Below are 17,630 nucleotides of genomic sequence, written 5' to 3'. Positions count from 1 at the left end.
AAGGTCTCGCTGGAGCCTTCTCTTCTCCAGGCTGAACAACCCCTACTCTCTCAGCCTGTCTTCACAGGAGAGGTGCTCCAGCCCTCCAGTCATCTTCATGGCCCTCCTCTGGACTTGCTCCAATGGGTCCATGCTCTTACTATGTTGGGGTCCCCAGAAGCGGACACAGGACTCCAGATGGGGTCATACCAGAGTGGAGTAGAGGAGCAGAATCACCTCCCTTAACCTGCTGGTCACGCTTCTTCATCGTCAGTCATTTCATTGTAAAGATCCATATGACTAGTTTTTTCTTTATATATTACATACATGTGTTTGCATATACACCTCCCCTACGGAGTCATCTTATTCTTTTAATCTCTTTGCCTCTCTAAATATATGTTTACTTTAACTTAGACAAAGCAACTGTGCCCTAAACCCCAACCTTAGATGCAATCCTTCCCCTCTTATGGAATGCTTCATAAATACTTACAGTACTTTGGTAAGAACACTTATTTTGTTCCAAGAACAGATGGGAATAAGCAACCTGAAAGTATCAGTATTAGCTCTTGTTAACTCAGTCTGCAGGAAATCAGAATAGCTCACTGGCAGTAAAACAAAGAAAAGGGAGAAGGCAAGTAGAGAACAACACTGATGTACAAATAACCTCCTCAGAACACCATACTGAGGGATATGTGGGGAAGGTGTCTGGCAAATTGAAAGCAGTACTCTTTAGCAACCAGCATTTTTGTCAAATTTGCATTTCCAGGGGCACAAGAGTATTGTTGCCTGCATTTCTATGTTGGAATCGCTCCTCAGTTCAGCCAAGGCAACAGGCACTCGTTTGTCAGATTTAAATCTTCTGGATTAAATCTTCTGGCCCCTCCTTTTTAAGTACTATGTTTTATTTTTATCTTACAGATTATTTTCAACATGTGGCAAAGTAGTCCCTATAATGTCTGAATGAATCATTTAGTTTGCATTAAACAGTGCCACTGATAATTTATTAAAATATATTTATTTTCCTTTAAGTTTCCATATTTACTTTCAACCAGTTTGAACCAGACATATCATGAAGGAAGGTTACAGTTGCCTGGGTTGTTGTTTTTACTTATAATTTCATCATAAGACTTCAAGAAGATCTTTTTTACTTTTTTAAGTCATTGCTTCTTTCTGTATCTTTGATAATGCATTGTAAACATGACACAAAAATTCAAAATTTCAGCGCTGACATTGAACAGTTTTTTATTCCTAACAATAAAACAAAGTTCTTAGATGTTTAAAATACACTTGAATACTCACAAAGTCAAATTCAGGCCTGGCACCCAGGAAACTCTTACTAAGCTAAGATTCCCAAAGTTTGTGGAAATGGCTGGAGAAACAGTTTGAACAGCAGCGAGATGAAAATTAATTTAACAGTAACAAGAAGATCTAGATGTCATCTTGGTGGTTCTGGATGGCACATGGTCCTCTACTCCAGCCCATTTAATTAAATAATGTATGGAGTAAGACCATGCAAAACGAAGACAGGAAATGGAGTCTTATTCCTTCCTTAAACATTTGAGATGGCACCAATCTAACAGCTGCTCATGCAAAGAGAAGAAAAATAATAACTGATTTGGGGGGGGGGGGGGGCGTAAAATTATTACAAGCCTCTGTAATGTATACTTTGTGTTGGGTTTTTTTGTGTTTTATAAGTCCTTGCTCTAGTTCATACCGGATTTCAAATATCCATGAAATTTAATTTCTAGTTTTCTATATGCTAGCTTCATTTTAAAGGTTCTAGACCAAGGAAAACACATTTGTACATCTAATTAACCTATGTATATGCATTATAAGCATGCTTGGGTTTTGCATTATCCATTTTACTCTACCCCATTTTACCAGTAACTGTCAATTATATAGGGTATTGTATCTGTACTATTTACCTTTTACAGGCTATCTAAAAAGAAGATGAAAAATATTAATAAGACCCATAACTTTTTTTTAATTTAACCTTAACAGATAAAACAACATTTTCAGACAAGTATCATCATGAATAATTGCTCAACAATAATTATTAATTAAAAACAAACAATGCAAAAAAATACTTCATGGTCAGCTCTTTGCAGGACCATTTGACACTACAAAGGCAACACAGTATTCATAACACAGGCATAGAACCAGCAAAGAGAAGATTGCACAATGATACTCATGCCACTTCAGTCAAATTCTAATTAGATGGTTTTACATTCTGACATGGTTTTGGTGCAAACAGACATACCTAATTACAACATGACTTGTTTATCCAGCAGTGTGTAAGGTTTTGACTGTAAAAGTGACGTTCACAAAACAAAGGCACCCTGTAGCATGTAATTTACTTTGATATGAAAAACCCTGAACAAAAAAAAATTACGCTGTGTCAGCAATCAGACAGGTACACAGAAATTAAGAAGGTGGCTAATTGCTTTGGCAGACATAAATACCAAGTACTTTAAAATGAAGCAAGTTGATTTTGTACCATCTACCATTTCTAGTGGATAAGACTTTGGTGTGATAACTCACTATAGGTTGTTCCGCTACTGGAGGTAGACATGGTGTCCATCCTTAATTGTGTATTCAAGGTCTAGTCCCTGGCTGAGCAAAGTTGAAATAAGCTCACAGAATAAACTTTCAAGGCAAAAGTCAAAGACACTCATATTTTTCACCTATTTTCTAAGCCTCTTTCCTTTAACATAAGTAGCATCAAGATTATAACACAATATAGTGCCAAACAGAAACCACTCAGCATCAAGCACACTTTCCAAAGCCAAATATTTGTGTATGCTGGTTTTTTTCTTTTCTTTTTTCTTTTCTCTTTTCTTTTCTTATTCTGAATATCCAAATATAAAGACAAGGACTTAAAACTTTATCACTATGAGACCCAAGCAACAGGATTCCCAAAAATACTCTAGGAAGATGTACCAACATTCTCTATCTCCTTTTTTTCAATCAGTACGTGTTACAATGCTATCTTAGTATACACAAACTACATTGGAGAAAACAGTCCAATTTTATGTTAATTACTTTAGCAGAAGTCAAGCCCGTAACCTACTTTCACAACACAGCACTTCTACATAACTGGACAGGAACACTTGATGACAGGAAAAATCACATATACATCAATATATATGAAGGGCTGGAAGACGAAAAAAAACTGGCTAATGGGAAAAGACCTGACACAGCCAGCACTATGCTCTTCAGAAGCAAAACCTCATTTGGTTTATTAGTAGACTCAATTCAAAGTTCAGAAACATAGCGCGGGTTCAAAATGATTAATTTTCTGTACATACCTTTCATTTGTAGGAACCATTAAAGTCCATAGGATTAGCAGTAGGTAAGCAAAACTGAGAAATCGGCAGTAGGACATATAAAAAAACTACAAAAATAAAGAGGACCTTGCATAGGACCATACATATACATGTAAGAAATGAAGATTAATATTCCTAGCAATCCGTTCAGACAAACTATATTCTATAGCTGAGATCAAACAGGAAGATACCCCATCTTCTATACAATAATATTTACTCTTCATAGTAAAACAGATATGAAGAGGAACGAAGCATCAGAACAGAGTTTTAGTCATCTCCCTAATCAAGGCCCAAATTTGCAAAGAAAGTAAAACTTAAAAATACCAAGCAAATAAATGTAACTAAATAATACACTGCAAAGCTCCCAAACAAGAAGTTTTCAGTTCTTGTCAGAAATACTTCCATGGATCTGTTTGCCGCCAGAAATCCAATGCATCAAAACAGAAATTTTTCTTGTAATGTTTTCTTTTGATGACACTGATCATGAAATAAAAACTGAAATAAGCATTTTATGTGGTCGGCATTTTACAATATTTTGTAACATGACTGTTTATCCTAAATGATTTTTTCTTTTGTTTTGCATGGTACCATACAAGACTACAGAAGAACACTTCAATCCAATATAAATGCAGTGTTGTGGAAAAATACAAAAATGCTTTTTTCATTGTTTTTAAACAATTAGTTTTGATACAGTAAGCTTTCCAGCAGGATGTAAAATCCCTTTCTCACCAAAAGCTTATTCGGTGCTACTCTCACCCATCAAAGATTTACATCTGAGAGGACTTCCATGTTTTTATCAGGTAGAAAAGACTCTTTGATTGTGTTTTATTTAACAAGGAATAGTAGCCCTGTGGCAAAAGGGATACAAATAAAAATCCAGACGTTCTTATCAGTGAAGAATTGTCAGCTGTTTCCCTCCTCAGAAAGTAAACTGCAAGATTCTTTACTAATTACATGGACAACACGCTGAAGAGACCATCTCAAGGAAATAGAGTGTTGATTAATTTAAACACACCCAACAGCTTCTAGCTACTCATGACTCCCTCCCACTTGCAACAGGAGTTCGTGTCAACTTTGCTCTTTTTTGGCACGTACTCAGAGTCTTTAGAATTAAAGGTTGTTTTTTTCTCATCATTTTCTTCCACTTCACCTTTACTGCACTTCTGCCCAAACACAAGCAATTCAAAACATACAAAAAGAAAAGATCAAGTTTTGAAAATTAAGATCTAAGTATCAAACTTCTAGATTCAAGAGTATTTCTTCAGAAAAGCCTTTGTCCTATTACTGCAGGCTGGACTCGATGAAAGTCCCTTCTAACCTGAATTATTCTACAGTTCTCTTTGTATCCCTAGAAGATGAAGCAAGAGTGAGTACAGTTCACCTTTTCAATCTCTGTTTTGCCTGGGCAACTCTACACTCCTTCATGGATTTGTCCTGATTTTACTTTCACCTACTTTTTCACCTTAGATCTGCCACTATGTCCACAAAAAAGTATTTTACACCTGTAAGAAGAGAGGCCTCTAGTATACAGCCAAGAAAACATTTTTTTCTGTGCCTCATCTGGGATAGATTTCTCAGCCCTATTTAGGACCTGCACAGACTACTAATTTCTCCTTGAAGTTCACAGATTGTTTAAAATAGTGGACATGGATAAAAACAATGTCAGGTAACATTTACCAGACTCAGTAGACAGCACTGTCTCAGCTCCAATCATACAAACAGTTGTATTCAGAAAAAGCTGAGACGGTCTCTCAATTCCCATTGAAGTGAATGTGACACTGCATTTTAACTGCCTTGCAAGATATGAATGTTGATTTACTGACGGACCCAACCGTATAGTAGTTTATCTGAATACACATATGCATTTTTCCACATTAAATTAACTAGATTGCCTCAACACAGATTAATATAATTGCCGTTAACATAAAACATTATTGTCATCTAGATTTGCATTTCTCCTGTTGTTTTGCCCCCTTCTCAACTCTGACTCACAGGCAGATTAGAAATCAGATCAGCCTAGAATTTGCAACAGTGACTTAGCCTCTTTGGACTAAAAATAAACAGCAGATAGAGTGGCTGGAAAAAAAAAAAATATCGATGACAGTCTGTCCTGATGTGCTCTATTTTACCACAGCAAGAATGAGCAGTATTTGAAGTTTATAGGGCTTCTCTTTCCACAGTACATTCCCACCACAATTCCTGGAGCTCTGACTTTGCTGGGCCATCTGAGACTACTAACACTTAGAACGTGTACCTTTGAAGACTGTGAACCCCTTAATCTTGCATAAACATTTCTGTTAAAGCCACTGAGTGAAATAATCACTTGGTTTATTCCATGTAGCCAAGCAAAATGTTTACGACAATTCCAGCTCTGACTGCCACAGGAGGAAATCCTCGCGCTGCTCCGTGTGCTAAAATAATACCCTAAAGCAGTAGCAGCGTGATTGGATTTCTACACGCATCTAAGGTCACCCAGGTCTTGCGTCTCGTCTGCTGATCCCTCTGCCACCCAGACACCTGCGCTGCACGGGACCCCTGCACAGGAAGGCTGGAGCCATCTCCTAACAATGGGCCCACTCTGAATTTGGGAGCGCAACATCCTGAAGTAGACAAACAGATCAAACCCATCGAGCCACAAACTTCCTGACATTCTCCAGAATGGGCAGGCGTTTGTCTCCAGAGCATGGAGGGTTTTGGTATTAATTTGAAGAGGGAGGAAAGCTGGAGTCTGCTACACAGAAACCTCTAGTCAAATAAATACGTCATTAAGCTAACTAGCTACAGGATTGTCTAGCAGATGGATGACATCTTGGTTGCTAGTGGAACACTTTTCTATAGCCTTGTTTGAGGCAGACACATATGGCTCTCCCAAGCATTGATGCGAGCTCCCAGATGGACTAGATCATTGCTGACACCTTATTATAAACCCTAGAGATGAAAGAAGGGAGCACAATTTTTGAATCACAACATAGGACTCTGAAATATTCAGACTTCCTAAAAATCAGGTTTACAACAGAATATCTTCTTTCTGTTTAAAGAAGCCACTTCTAAGCAGCAACAGAAAATAAGGGAAAATGCTATATTGAGCACTATTAGAAGAGTCTTGAGGAAACCTAAAGACCACAATATCCTTAATGTGAATGTATATCATAACTACATATATGGAGTTACAACTATTACAGTTCTGAGGATGCAAAAAATTATCTGCTGTGCAGCTGTTACTGACACCAAAGAGCTTCCATCTGGAATTCCTTGATTGGGGTGTAAGGGGAAAGGAAAGAAGAGGAAGCCATTTAGACATTACAGATGCGTGATGTCTCTGAAATGTCTGTGTCCTAAAGGACTGGAAAGGAAAAAAAGAAAAGAGAGCGAGCGAAAAGTCTAGCTACAGGAGCAACAGGAAAACCAGCAGAAATATCTGGGAGAGAACAGAACCAGTTGCATACAGCATTTAGTTTTTGGTAGGTGTCAGAGACACCTGAGAACATCTCAAGTACAGGAGGGGGCTATGGTGTGTTTCACACGTCAAGGTCAGAAACGGGAAAAAAAAATTCCATTTGACATTTTTAGACTGTGAAGAGAGACGATCCTTAGTATCCAGTAAGAGTTTTACTCTTCACCTTCACCCAAATGTATGACTCAGGATTATCAGTAAGATGACTTAATACATATTTTCTATTGCCTCTAATATCTGTAAAACAAAAAAGTTAGATCTTTGAGAGTATTCCAACTCTGTGACAAAACTTTTCAATTTTAAAAACAGCTCAACTTACTGACCCTGGGAATATGTTTGGAATTCTATACATTCATGAGTCAGGGAGATACTTAAGCTGCTAAAATCTATCTGCCTCTCCTGCAGTGGCCATAAACTTAACAAGTATGCAAGCATCTTGGAAGTGTCAGCTAAATGTACAACAGCTAATATATCAGAACTCATTTGTCTCTTCATTTTCTAAAAGGACACTTGTGCTTTTGGTATCTTCAACCATACAATTGTTCCCAAGTTTTTATTCACAGCTTTTAGCCAATTGAAAGTTCACAAGGATGTTGGTTTTTTTTTTTTTAATAAGGAGATTACAACAATCCTTGAATCGTCTTATAAAATAGAATGTTTATAAATAAAGGGACAAGAGTATCATCTTCCTCTTTAGGGAAATCATACAATCTCTATCTCCATCAAATCATGGACCTCAGCAGGAATGTTTGGGAAAAGCCTCCATTTTGTAAGGGCATAGGTAGGACAAAATTCCCAGCTATATACACAGCACCTGCAATTCCACTGGACGGTTCCTCTTCTCTGCAATTCAACTGTCCCTCCAGGAGACAAGTTCAGCTGGGCAAAAACAAAAAAAAGACAACTATCTCCCTTCTTTCTCAGAACCCTGAAGAATATATGCTTCATTATTCATTTTAATGTATATAAAAACTTCAGAATATTTTTTCCTTTATGTCAGGGAGGTGCAACATGCAAACCTCTGTGGTCAGGGCTGACATGACAACGAGTAAATTAAAGCCTTTAGGCAACAGAGGCTTGGATTCTCCTTGGATGCTCCTTCAGAGGAATTCCCAATTGAAAAGAAAGGCAAAGAGAGATATTAATCAGCATGCATGAAAGCACAATGAAACACAGCTCAGAAAGGAACTAGCCAGTTCATGGGCCGCAACATATTTTCCGATATTATTAATTTGTCTCCAAGCAGACAAACCCCCAAAATCTCCTCATTTCCTACTGACTGAAGGCTTCAGTTTTACAACTCTCAAATAGAATGGATTTTTTTCTTACTTTTACTCATTAGAGACTGACAGTTTCAACATGTAGATACTGCAGATCACTGCAGGTCCCCAAATCTGAAGTAGGTCTGCACAGAGTTCTCAGTCCTTGACTCTGCAGCAGACTCCTCACACAGGCTGCTCAAGGAAACCACATGTTCTTCAAAACACGGTGTCCCTGGTCACAAAGCAGGATCCTTGGAAGTTTAGCTCTGTGTTGAAGACCCTGAAAACACCAGGCCTCCGGCCAAAACACAGTTCACCAGGAATCAAAGAGAGGTTGTGTCTTATTTTAATTTTAGTCAAAGTTTGTCAAATCTAAAATATTTGCAATGGAAGATCTCAAGTTCAACAAACTCCAAACTCCTTTTTCTGCATAAATTATATTCACTTCAAAGTTTGCTATTAGCTCCAAGATGCCTCTTAACAGCAGCATCATGAAAACTGATCAATAACAAGCAACATGGAGGAAAGTTGAGATAAATCAAGCACAATATAAAACACTGAAGTTAAAGCATGGCAAACATCTATGTCAAGAGGCTTTCATTCACACACCGACCGTTTTAGATCACCATAATTTAACTTATGTTCTGAGTGATGTTCTCCTTCAGATGTAAAATGACCTTTGATTGATCCAAGCTAAATATATGACTGTTTTACATTCAAGACAGCATTCACACAGAAGTTTAACAGACTTTAACATATACAACTTGACTCGACACTTCAAGTGGTTTGCTTTGGTGTCTCCATGTAGACATGATTAAAGACTTTTATCTCCCACCTCTAACAATACCCAGAGGAGAACAAGGAATGGGAAAAGGCAGAGCCTGTTGCTGGTTGCATATTCAACTGAAGACAGACTCATCATTTCCAAAGACACTTTGAGAATATCTTATACATCTACCTCCCACTCTACAACCCACAGAGGTCCTCTTTTTCCTCTGTACTTTTCTTTTAATTCCTCTTGGTTTGCTATGTTTTTAGGTAATTTCAAACAAAATTTAAAAGAAACATGAACCAAGTGCTTCTTAACTCATTACTGCACCTTGTCAGCACTAACACACATCAGCACTGTGATGTTTCTTTCTTTAAATTTACACACTTGCCCAGGCACCACCTATGAAAAAAGGAGACCAATCTCCATAGATTATTGGAGCTTACTACTGTAAAAACTTTACATTATCCCAGTCGTTTGCATCAAAAGGCTGCAAAGAACATTAGAACAGAACAGTGATTTTCACCTACAGCTGTGAGTCAGAATCCTCATCTCTCTACCCACTGCAGGTGACTTCCTCTTACAACTGAAGAGATGTTTATCTCCCTAATCCTTGGTACATTAATCCCTACATTAGAAAGTGGTACCACCATTGTTATCAGTCAAATAAAACACTGTAAGAATAAAGATATTTGTAAAAAGCTTTGATGAGAAAGCTTTGCCATAAGGTGCTAAGTAGAACAGGTCAGATAAAGCACGCATTTGACAAACATTGGCAGTATTTCTGTTCATCAACAGATGGTAGCTTTTTAAAAATTTTTGTATTATTATAAGCTATGTGAAAGTAGGCACCAAAGAGTACCTGTATCCAACATTATGCAAGCTGCGTTTGTTGGATAGATGTATCACATTAGACTTCCCAATTAAATAAAGATCACTCATGATTTAAGACATTTTCAGTGAAAACCGAGAATTTGCAAAAAGTTAATCTCAAATGTGCTGGTTCTAAAAACCTACTAGGAAGGTTATTAAAACAGGAAGAGGAATGTGAAAGGGGTCACAAACACAGAAAACATCCATGTTGGAAATATCCATAGAACCTCCTTCCTTTCCACTTCCACTACTCATACAACTCTAGTGAGGAATTCCAGTCAACACAAACCTTTTGTAAAATAAAACATCTACATATGAACTGCACTGACCAACAGAGGCTATTAGTCAGGCCAAGTCTAGCTTTTATATGGTCAGGTGCAATCTTTAATTTAGGAGTACTGCATCTTATCTGCACATATTTTTACAAACGTTGCTTCATTTTGCTTAACACTAGTTAAGCAAAACCTACAAACCAGCCATCCATTAGGGTGAAATTATAAGAGAAGAAAACACACCTATTTGGTATTTCACAGAAGGCACCAGTTCAACAGCTATGGAGATTAAGTGAGGTTATTTGTAAGCATTCCTTACATCTTCTCTCCCACACCCTCTGCTCTGCTCCTCAACTGTGACCTACAGGGCAGAAGCCAGACAACTCACTTTTGCCTTATGAAAATCCCAAGCAAACCACAGTAAATGTCCAGTTGAAATTCTATATAATACAGACCAAAATACCCTCTACGAATTCTCATCGTTAGACTCAATAACTAATGGTTAAGCAAAAGCAGAAAATGAAGCAATACCTTTTAAACCAAATGGTTTAAGAAACACTGCTTCATTTAGGCAATTACATATAGTCCATCCCTACCAGATACAGGACTAACAAATTCATATTAATTCTTGCTTCATGTGTCATTAACACCTAATGGAATGTTTAAGGGTGTTTACAAGTCCAAAGTAATAACGCACCACTCTTAATTAACACACAGTAAAAATTTCACAAAAGTCTCAGTGGAAGAAGGTTGTTAAAGAGGTTGCTTCATATCTCAGTCACAGACTGGCTCCTCATTTCCCTCTATGAAATGGAGAACAACCAGGTTACAGGTGTAAGAAACCAAATAGGCTCAGCTACACAACACAAAAAGGTAATTAAAAAAGAATCACACATTTTCCTTCTCATAATCTTTGAAATCAAGAAGAGTTGGAAGTTGTGTTTAAAAGAGAGTACTGTTTGAAGATGCTTGCAAGTACCAGACGCTGAAAATTCATGACAAAGCACAGTAGCCTTATACTGACATATGCTAGATAATACTAGGCAGATGAGTCAACTCTTATTTTAGAATTCTGAATACAAATCAGGGTTTATCCAGAAGACTGGTTTCCACTCTTCTCTCTAAGGTGGGAGAGATTCTAGATTTTACTTTATTAAGCACTAACATTTGTTCTAAAAGAATTTTGTACTGTCCTCTAAAATCACGACTTAAATCAATTCAGCAGTCAAAGATTATGATAGAATCATTCAGACCTCGAAATATTTACCACACAAACATTCAAAAAAGCATATCTTCCCTAAAAGCCAGTATGTCTTTTAGACAATTTCAGAACATAGGAACAAAACAGTGAATACAAAAAGAACTAAAAGCTCTGAGCTCATCTTTTATAGGCAATACTAAGTTCAACATTGTGACTACGTTTTGAGAAGCAGATTTATCATCAGTTTTCAACAAAAAGGGTACCAAGGTGTTTAGCATGGAAGAAATCAAGAGCACTAGGAGAAGCAAACGCAATGAAATTCCTACAGACACTTCATCAACCCACTTCATTCTCACGTGCAGCATTTGAGCAGTGTAGCTTTTCTAGGAGATACTGTCCTGCCTTTTAGAACTAATCCTAAACACATGTTGGTTTAAACATGTAGGTACAATGTCCACCACTCTCGCCACTTGTTTTCCCTGTCCTATAGACAGGTAGGAGTCAGTGTCAACACAGATAAAACTGTCAGAATAATTTCTCCTTTTTTTTCCACTGCAACCAGCACTGAAGTCAAATGACTTTCATTCACTATCTTATCTTAGCAAAACCAAACAGGAGTACCTAGATTATAATTTACTCCTACCAAAAAGCACACATCAACTACATGCTAGTATCCTAGGGAGTAAAATTCCTCCAAAGAGGAATAGTTCTCCAAAACTGTAAAATACATAACTGAAACATCTACTGAAAAGCAAGTAACAAGCACACACGTTTCTGAATTCAGCCATGTGCAAAAAAAACCCACACAACTCCTATTAGAATTATTTTAGATTAAAAAAAAAAAAAAATCAGTCATGTCTACCAACCAAATGTCTATTTTTAAATCTGTCTATATGGGACTAATGCTTTTTTGGCTGGGCAGGGTAGAGACTGAAGCCTGGGAAAAATGCTAAAAATGTTCCTGCTTTAAATGTCTGAGATAATAGTTCAAAATATAACTAAGTCTGCTTAGTCAGTTTCAACCTTTAAGATTAAACATTTGATTCAACACAGAACAATACATTCTGTTTCTAATGGCAGTCTAATGGAAAAATGCCTCAGCTTGGCATATGACTATTTTTTAACAGTTATCTAGCTATCAGAGGCTATTACACCTGCAATTCTACTCATTGTGTAGCAAAACCTAAGCACAGTGGCATCAGGCAGAGCCACCCACAACAGGTTTATGCTGAGCCTAAGTGTTCTAGCAGCAGTAGTTTATTTATCCCTGCTATGTAACTTTAACAGCCTTTCTGTGTGGATGCTGGCAGTCACTGACTGCCATTGTCTCCTAAATTGTCTAACAACGTCTTCAAATGCTCTTCAGTTTTAGCAGATAATAAAACACAAAAGCGCGATCACTTCCGCTCCTTTTTTGGTGCTCTCCCAAAAACTAACACTCCTAACCCATAAACTACTTCTATAAGTAAAGTATATTCCTATGAGAACACAGCTACCTCAATTTGGGGCATCCAGACTCCTGCATCCAGAGTTTCCAGAATCCAGTGGTAAGGATTTCTCATCAGTTTCTCTGCAAAATGCAGACATTAAAAATAAATTATGGGTGTGGAAGTGTCGCCTTCCCAGAGCTCTCCCCACTGCACGCACTTCCACCCCCAGCTTCTCTGCTGGTTTTCATGCAGATTTGTGCCAGACATTCGGCATCCTCATTAAGTGGTGTCTGGCAACCTGCCTGAGTTTTAGTAGGTTCTGGGAATGCCAATATATTAACCAGAGGACTTTCTGCATACCCCAGAGAGATTTTATTCTAGAAAAGTCAACCATTTGGCACAAAGAAAGCTCACTTCAAATCTAGGAAAGCTCTCCATTGGCAATAAGAAGAGAAATTGCACTTAGGTTCTTAGGTCTCCTATCTGAAAGTGGAGTTTGATGTAGAGCAAGATCATCCAAACACAGTTTAAAAGGTTGGAGTGCTGTTCGTAGTAGGATTTTAGAGAAAAGAAAAGCAGATATGAACAAAACAGACATAGCACAACAACAAGAAAATGATTCATTTTCATTCCCTCGTCTCTTGTGACCCAAATAATCTTAATTAGGAAGATTAAATTTACCCATTATTATGTTGAGTGATAATGAATGGTGATACGGGTACTTGCAAATTTCCATTGCTTAACTAAACAATAAGAAAAAACATTTAGTAAAAAGCATCTACATTTAGCATATTCCAAATATGCTAAATCAAGGCATAGGCTACTGAAATACATATATTAAATATAGATGATGAATACAGAGACATTTTGCCAGCATGAAGTACAGAATACACTGTAATATTGTAATCACTTTTATTCACCTGCAAGCATTCTCCTTACAGTTACTATTACTCAACTGAAATAAGCAAATAAAACTACTCTTTAAAATAAAGAATTTAAATTTCTCTTTCAAATACAAAGTTCAGAAGAACATAATGAAAAAAAAAAAAGAGGTCTATAGCTTTCCTTCACTGGAATATTCCAATTCCTAACATTCTGTGATTCTGCTTGTGCAGCACACAGAAAAAGTTGAAGTACACTGGACAAACGTGTCATGATTTTGTTCTGAGACAATTTCTGACGACTTATATACCTAGTAAATGCCACTCATTTCAAGAAGTTACATAGATAATCTGCTATCATTTAGATATTGCTAGCTGTTATTATTAGAAATTGCTTCAAACTGACATTTACTTCAAACTCATCATCTTGGTTTGTGCAAAGAATTGCTGACTTCCTGACAGCACCTCCAAAATGTCATGATTCCTTTATAAGGACCAATTAGCATCAGACTTGACAGGAATCAATTAAAATCAATTCCATTTAGATGTTTTAGTGTACATATTAAAGTCTGGCAAAAATAAGATTATGTTTGGTGGGAAATAAATTTTTAGCTATCTAGGCTGCCTTTGCTTAGATAGCAAGCTTCTAGGCAATACGGCTATTCTTAAAAATAGCTGTCAACTGAGAAAAGAAAATGTATATGCATGAATCATTTCACTACAGAGTTGGATTCCCAGCAACTGATGCACCACTGTTCTGGCATCAGAGCTTTTACCGAGCAGCTGATACTAGCTTGGTGCCATTGAAGAATTTCACGGTTACCACAGAACCAATCTGCAGAAAAATTCATCTCTGAACTCCTAGAAGTATTTGTCTTCCGTAACTGCCAATTCACTTGCAAGGAGCTGTTTTGAGCTATTATAAACTCCAGACAGGAAAAGAAAAAACTTGTCCATGAGCACTCACAAGTCAAATGCAACAACCATCCCTGACGACGCCTTGCAGTCAGTGAGCAGGCATGCACTTTTTAACACTTCATTTCTCTTAGAAATTATACCGAGTTAAGTTGCTTTTAAGATATCTTTGTATTATTTCAGTAATAGTTTACTTCTTTGTGGCACACCACATACTGAAAGTATTCCAAATCATTTTAGACAGTGTCACTTAAATGCAACCAGTTTTTGGTGGCAGCACAGCAGCCACCAGACAGAGTACTGTAAGGCAGCTGTGAAAAAGAACTAAATTTTGGTCAAGAAAATCAGTGAGAAAACTTCTCCCCCTAGTCCCACCCTCCCTACACCTTAACCTCCCTTAACCTTACGTTAAGTTACTGTTCAACAGTTTTAACCTTACCAAACTTAAAACAACTGTGCCACAATCTTCAATCCGAATGTCTCTCTACTTCCTCAAGCTTTCTTGTAACAAGTCTAAGATGCTGAAGACTGAATTCAAACTCCATCAGTCAAACGCTGCCTAGTGCCTGTAATGTTTCAATTAACATAAACCCATGGCCTGAAATATACTGTCTCACATTGTTAACTCATTCTGCATTATACATTTATCATCATTTAGGCCCACACAGGCATCAGAGTTTACTGGAGAATACTGATATGCCTTATGTGTATGCAACAACAATTTTCACATACCCAAGAGTCTGAATTAAATATGCTGCTATAAACATAGAATATATAAAAATATGTATTTTTACTTCTATACATAATTGCATATAGCTGACGCATTCCAATTTAAGTTCTGCTCACATTGGTGGCTTTATGTATCACAGTAACTTAATATGTGGTGCCAAAACACCAGTAGGAATATAGATGTTCAGAGTACCATCACTATTTCGGTTAGCACAGACAAGGGGATGTTGATTAGGCTGCTTCCCACCAGCACACTGGTTTTCCCTTTTTATTTACAGTCACAAAGCCATGATATTTATCTTCTCATTAGTGGAACCATACACATGTGCATCACCTGCGTAGTTATTCAACTCCACTCAACAGTGCATCACATGTTACTTAAACAATGCCAGATCGTTATAAAAGGAGTAGATTTCTTAAAACATTACCCTGGAAGTGAAATTGGAAGGAGGAATAAAAGTCTGGTCTAACCAACAATACTCAGGGGTTGAAGGATGAAAACCAAGAGACACTTTCCAGAAAGCAACACTATCATAGTTATGCAGCATCTACATTCTGACCTCATCCATGCCTACCAGTAACTGCCCCTCGGGCTTTCTTACCGGCAAAAACTCTCTCCCTTTTCGGCAGATGTCAGATGTGTGATGCTGCATACACTTCACTCTACATGGTACGTGGTGCACCTTTCTAGTCAACAAACATTTTAATGCAAGTTTTTTGTATGCAAGAACAAACAAACCTTGTAAAGTAAGTTTTCCTTCCTGACAAGAAGATGCCCACATCTTAGACCAAGAAGCTTCTGTAACACCAAAAGCTATTCCTAGTGTCATATGAAACTATTCACCTCATTTCTATTCTCTTGCACAGCCACTACTTGCTGAACAATAAAGAAAAAAGTCTCACTAAAACCTTTATAATTCTAGGTGTTAAGATCTAACACCAAAAAAAAAGTTATTTTTGCATTTTGCCTGTTTCCTGTTTATTCTTTAGTCAACTTAAACCTACACACGAGGGTGTATTTGTTTCTTCAGCAAGTACCGAGTTACAGCCTGTGCATAACTACCTGCCCACCTACCTGGTGGCAAACCTGGCACCCCATTCAGAAATTTGGGATGCATATTTTCAATAACAACGATGCAAGCAGGCAACAGACACATTTAGGCAAAGCTAGACTTCTGCTAATAAACTTTAAAAAAAAAAAAAAAAGAAAAGAAAAAAAAGCAGCACTTTATTAAATGCAGGTCACTTGTGCATGAGCCCGGCAGCCGCATCGCTGCTTTTCCTCCCCGTAAAAGTTCCCTGCCCGGCGCGGGCATCCCGAGCAGGATCCGTCCCGCGGGGCGGGCAGGACACCGCGCCCGGGCTGCTCCGCCACAACCGCCGGCCGAGCCGCAGTCACTCAGTCCGGAGGCGAGCGGGGCGTCCAGACGGAGCAGCAAGTCTCTCCTCCGGAGCAGCCGGGAAGGACGTGCCGCACGCTCCGTCCTCCCCAGCGCCCTGCCGGCCGGCGCCTCCTCCGCGGAGCCCCGGGGCTGCCCCTGCCGCGCCGCCGGGCTGCCGGTCCGGCTGCTCCCCGGCCAGGCTGCGCAGCAGGGCGCCCAGGCCGCCCCCCCAGTTAACGGCGCTACCTGTCACCGCTGCCCCTGGCGCCGGCCAACGGCCGCCCGGCAGCCCCGCAGGCGACACGCTCCGGGGCACCTGGGGGGCAGGTGGGGAGCGGGCGCGGATGGACGCGTTCAGCCCGGCCCCGGCGGCGGCTCCGGGGGACGGGGGCACCCCCGCGGCGGGAGGGAGGGCGCCGGCGAAGCCCCCCGGCAGCCGCCGCCTCGTCCCTCGCACGCTCCCAGCCCTTCAACTCGGGCCTCCCCGCACTTTCCCCGGCACTTTCTGCCGCGGTGCCCCCCCGCCCGCCCCTGTCCCCGCCACGGCGGGCAGCCGCCTGTACGCACTCACCTCTCCCCGGGCCCCGCCGCTCACCCCCGCGCCGGGCTGGCCTCCTCCGGAGCGGACGGGGCGCCTCGCCGCCTCCCCCTGCCTGTCTCCGGCAGCTTCTCTCCCTGCGCTGAGGCTGTGCCTGCCTCCAACTCATCCCCAGCCTCGCCTCCTCCTCTGCCCCCTCCTCCTCCCCCCGCCCTGCCCGCTCCGCTGGCTGCCGCCTGTCTGCAGCGAGTCTGGCTCTGGCGGACGGGCGCGGGGGCCGCCGCCGGGGGGGGAAGGAGGGAGAGGGGGAGGGGCGGCGGCGCTCCCTGCGCTCCACGCTGCCGCCCGGCCCGCAGCCCACACTGACACCTGCCGGGCGGATGTGCGCGGCGGCGGGGCCGGCACCGGGGCCCCGACAGCGAGGGGAGGGGGTGACGCTCGAAATTACGGCGGAGCGTCTGCTTCTAGGAGCCGCTGCGGGGAAAGGCCCGCTCCGCCCCTGCGGTTCCCAGCAAGGCCGCGGGGGTGGAGATGGGGCACGGGTGGAGGTGAGGTGAACTAACTGCTTCAGAGAGTCCAGCGCAGAGCCACGAAGATGATGAAGGGAGTGGAGCATCTC

The 17,630-nt window shown here is 40.2% G+C and overlaps 1 protein-coding gene across 1 annotated transcript in view; it reads right to left on the bottom strand.

The window, feature by feature from the left end:
• LDLRAD4 (low density lipoprotein receptor class A domain containing 4) overlaps positions 1–17,174 on the bottom strand; it is a 294,067-nt gene extending 276,893 nt beyond the window's left edge. The window contains exon 1 of the mRNA XM_082044432.1: positions 17,045–17,174. The gene's annotated coding sequence lies outside the window, so the exon portion shown is untranslated. The remainder of the gene's footprint in view (positions 1–17,044) is intronic.
• Positions 17,175–17,630: the final 456 nt, after the last annotated feature.

The sequence above is a fragment of the Streptopelia decaocto genome (assembly GCF_964273445.1).
Source record: "Streptopelia decaocto genome assembly, chromosome: 2".
NCBI lineage: Eukaryota > Metazoa > Chordata > Aves > Columbiformes > Columbidae > Streptopelia > Streptopelia decaocto.
Note: the sequence above shows the minus strand (reverse complement) of the source record. Positions and strands in the feature narration are given on the sequence as shown.